The sequence below is a fragment of the Callorhinus ursinus genome, unplaced genomic scaffold (genome assembly GCF_003265705.2).
Source record: "Callorhinus ursinus isolate GAN/ISIS: 27379988/994484 unplaced genomic scaffold, GSC_fseal_2.0 scaffold8, whole genome shotgun sequence".
Classification (NCBI taxonomy): domain Eukaryota; kingdom Metazoa; phylum Chordata; class Mammalia; order Carnivora; family Otariidae; genus Callorhinus; species Callorhinus ursinus.
Window position 1 is genome coordinate 48,750,912 of NW_027397070.1, and position 4,492 is coordinate 48,755,403.

Genomic DNA, 4,492 nt, shown 5'->3' on the forward strand with positions numbered 1-4,492 from the left:
AGCCTGCCAGGGCTGACTTTCCAGGGCCTGTCCTAAAAGACCAGGATGCCCACACTGAGGCCTGGCGGAGGGGGAGGAGGATGAAGGCCACCCCCACCCCCTGTTCCACGGTCTAATGAAGTGGTCTTCAAAGCGAGGCCCCATCCAGCAAAGTCGGCCTCACCTGGAACCTTCTGGACTCCATATCAGAAGCCCGGGGAGGGGACAGCATTGGTGGTGGAACAGACCCTCCAAGTGATACTGATGCACTAGAGTTTGAGAACCACTCTCATGTGTCCGAGTGACTCAGATTCATAGGAGGTCAGTCTCGGGGGTCTCTGCTCTGCAGAAGGCTTCCATGAAAGCTGTCTGGCTAGGACCCCAGGGCATAGCTCCTGCTGGCCCCACACCCCTGAGCTGGAGACCCCTTTGCTGACAGGCCAGGTGCCGTGGAGAACACAGTCCCCGTAGACCTCTCCTTTCCCAAGCGGCCCCAGACCGGAACAGGTGTTGCTCCAACCTGGGCTTGGTGCTAGTCCCTCCCCATGGCCATTGGCCAGCATCCCCTGTAGCAAAATTCAGGGCAGACTTCTGGAATGTTAGGGCTAAGAAAGACCCTGGAGATCATTAGCTGCATACATTTGCACACACACACACACACACACAGCCCCGGCAGATGAGAAGCCTCAGATCTTATGGGAGAAGAGTCCCTGAGGTCAGGGCTGCCCGGTCCTCCCCTCTGGGTCGCGCCCTCCTCCAGCGCTTCTCCCACGGGGCCGCCTTGCAGCTCCGTCTGGCTTTGTTTTGTTTGAATCCGTTAGGTATGCACAGTACAAAATTCAAAAAGCGAGAAAGAGAATATAATGAGAGTCAGTCTTCCTTCCCCTGCTTCAGCTTCTAGTTTCCCTCCCCGAAGGCAAGCCACTTGTCAAGAGTTTCTCGGGTCTCCTTCCAGACACCAGGCAGGCGTGCCGGAGGCAACATTCTCCGTGTGCCATCCACATCTTGCTTTCTTCGCTGAATAGAGCGTCTGTTGCCCTTTACTCTGACGGCCTGCTTCTCCGCTTCCGGGGCGCTCACCAAGGTCCGTCTGCTGTTGACCTTCCTCCCCAGCCCCCCGCCCCCACCCCCCACTTCCTGGTCCAGTGCTAGCACTGAGTAGGTGCTCAGTTAGGCTGCTTCCAGCTACACCTCAGCGAACCAGCAGCTGGTGGGGGCTGCGTGGGCTGGGGCGCAGCCTCCTGGCTGCAGAGCCTTGGGTCTGTCTGTCTCACCGGCACGTGGCACCGTCCACCAGAGCCCGTCCTGGCAAGCGGAAGGAGCTGAGGAGGATGACACCCAACAGCGTCCTCCAGCCTGTGTGCTCCTGCTGCCGGGCCCCTTCATCCCGCTTTGACCGGGGCTGACCCAGGGACCGATCTGGCTGTCTGTCCCCTCCCACGCCCTCCCCTCTCGGCCCACTCAGGACTCCTGCGGGGAAATCCAGCCGGGAAGAGGCTGGGGAGAGAGAGCAGCACTCTGGCCCCATGATGATGATGATAAATGACGGGCCCTTTGTCCAGTCTTTGCTAGCTGAAGGCTCAGTCCTGCTTGTTACCACGGAGACGAGAATTATGGCAACATCTCAGGGTTGGACTAAAGCCTGCAGCTTTACCTGCTTGTGGTGGGAATGTGTTTGCTCCACGACACTGAGAAAAGAGATGTGCCACTTTTTTTTTTTTTAAAATCAAGACAGAACTGGCTGCTCAGCCCGAGATTTCACCATGCCCTCAATCTACTGATTGAGCCGAATTCCAGAGGGAGATGGAGGTGACCAGGGGCTGCCCAGCCCTGTGAGATTGGAAGCCAGGGAAATACTCGGCAGCAGCAAACTCTGCTTGTCTGTGAGAGGAGGTTAGAGGGTTTGTAGGCTTAGGTTAGAGGGTTTGTAGACCCCCCTCCAGCCAAACACCCTGGGATGGAGATTGGGGAACCAAGTGAGGCCCACCAGAGCCCACTGCCGGCCATTCCTTCCTTCCGCAAACATTTGTAAAGCACCAAGCTCCAACCAGCATAGCAGAGAAAATATTATGCAAACATAGCCATCACAGAGCATTGTATCCACTGGGGGAGTCAGCCATTTGGTATGCTATCCGGTAAATCAACATCAAATGTAGTGGGTACAAGCAAGGAAAATAATAGCTGTATTGAGCCATTGCTATGTAGTAGGCACTGTTCTAAGTGAATTGGTTCATAAAATCCTCAGATCTACCCAATAAGATAGATGTTACAGATAAGAAAACTGAGGCACGAGGGACGCTAAGATCCTTGCCCAAAGACATGGAGCTTGTAAATAGCAGAGACAGGATTGGGGTCCCTAGGGACCCATACCTAAATGTCACACTATGTCTGTCTGATAGCCTGAGGCATGGACTGTGGGAGCTTGACCTGGTCTGGAGTTCTTCCCTAAGGAAGCACAAATCGAGCTGAGATTAACTAGGCGAGAAGGAGTTAACTAGTGGGAGGGAGGAACACTCCAGGTAGAAGGACTAGCATATGTGGCCCTGTGGTGGCAAGAGAGGAGGTGGCATGCATGCCCCAGGCATTGAGGGAAAGACGGAGTCTAGGGGAGGACAGAAGGGGAGAGCGGAGTACGATGGAGCTGGAGTGACAGGCAGCCTTGCTGGCCAAATAAGAAGAGTGACAGAAAGCCCTTCCAGCTGATTCCATCACAACCTGCAGGGCCACGCAGTCTCACCTTCTCCAGGAAGGTTCGTTGGACGCTCCAGACAGGGCTCGGTGCCCCTTTCATCTGAGTCCTGCTGCAGCAACAGAGCCTCGCACGTACTTCGTGTTGTTTGCCTCTTAGCCCCGGCCTTTCTTACTCCCTTCTAGTTGGAGGTTTAAGGGAGAGACACATCTCATTCTCCCTAGCAGCCGTTCCCCGTTAGAGAGCTCAGGAAAGGGTAACGGAGGGCTAGGGGGTTGAGGGGAGGAAGGGGCTGCTGAGGATGGGGTGCCGGGGGAAGGCTGCCTGGAGGAAGCAGGGTTGAGCTGGGCCTGGCAGTGGAGGAAGCATTCTTCCTAGGGGAGGATCGGGAGGCCTTTCCACAAAGGAGAGGAATGGAGGAAGCAGAGAAAGCCAAGGCCTTCGAGGGGCCGAGGGGCCACCCATTTCCTGGGGCTGAGGCTTCTTGTAGGGACATGGGGGAGGGGTAAGCCTGGAGGGGTCCCTGCGGCCAAGAAGGCCTCTCCCTGGAGCGGCCCAGGAGCCAGGAGGAGCTCAGGTGTCAGAAGGAGCAGAGCCATGTGAAAGCCAGAACTAGACTCCTGGAGCCCTGAGTTCTAGTTCCTCCACCTGCAAGCCGGGGATTGGGGACCCCGTGCAGCCTTTGGCATGATGGCCTCTCCCCACTCCCACCACCCCCCCCAGGAGCCAGCGACGGAGCATCAGTCCTCTGCCAAGAACTCCTTCCTCTCCTCAACATCGCTGGTGGGCAGAGCGCAGCCCAGCCCCGGGAGGATGCCGCCTCCTCCTTTCCACCTTATAAATCTAGGCGCAGTGCATTTCACGGATGGAACCTGACTTGTAGTCAGAGCCCCAGCTACAAGGGAATGCTGGACGTGTCGTGTCTCGCTTTCTAGCTTGTAGAAGGCACGTCCGCTAGAATGAGGTGGAATGGATGCTGAAGGCCATCGACTGCACCTAACAGACGATCTGATAGATTTGTTAACCCAGATGATGCGTTAAGAAACCTGGCGCGGTGCCCGGCACATAGAACTCTCTCAGTAGATGTTAGCTATTCTCATCGGGCCGGGGCACCGGTGAGCCCTGCCTGGCCCTGCCCACAGGGAGAGCAGGGCAGGAGTCCATTACCCTGTGCAGTGCTGTGCACGGTGCTGAGGGTCCAGGTGCTGCTCCCAGCTGCTGGCTGCCTTAGTATTTTAGGGGACCTGATGGCAAGGTAGAACCCCAACCCACTCACCCCGTGCTAGGGTTTCAGGGGTGGCTGTGGGGGAAGACTGACCTCAGTGCTAGGAACAGGATTGCAAAGTCAACAAGCGACATTCATGGTGCTCACGGTTTCTACCAGAGTCTCCCCGTACTCTCTCCTTTGACTGTCAGAGCCACCCTGGGGTAGGCAGAACAGACATGATTACATCCATTTTTTTTAGTATTTGTTTTAAAGATTTTATTTATTAGAGAGAGAGAAATAGAGAGAGAACACGAGCAGCAGGGAGGGGCAGAGGGAGAGGGAGAAGCGGACTCTACACTGAGCAGGGAGCCCGATGCAGAACTCGATCCCAAGACCCTGGGGTCATGGCCTGAGCCGAAGGCAGACACTTAACCAATTGAGCCACCCAGGCGCCCCTGATTATGTCCATTTTATGGAAGAGAAAACTGAGTAGCAGTGGGTTAAATTGCAGTTAATAGAGCCAGATCACACCCATTTTCCTGACCCCAAATCATACGTTCCCTCTACTCCATGCTGTGGCTTGGGGAACAAGACCTGGTAACCCATGATGCGCTGGC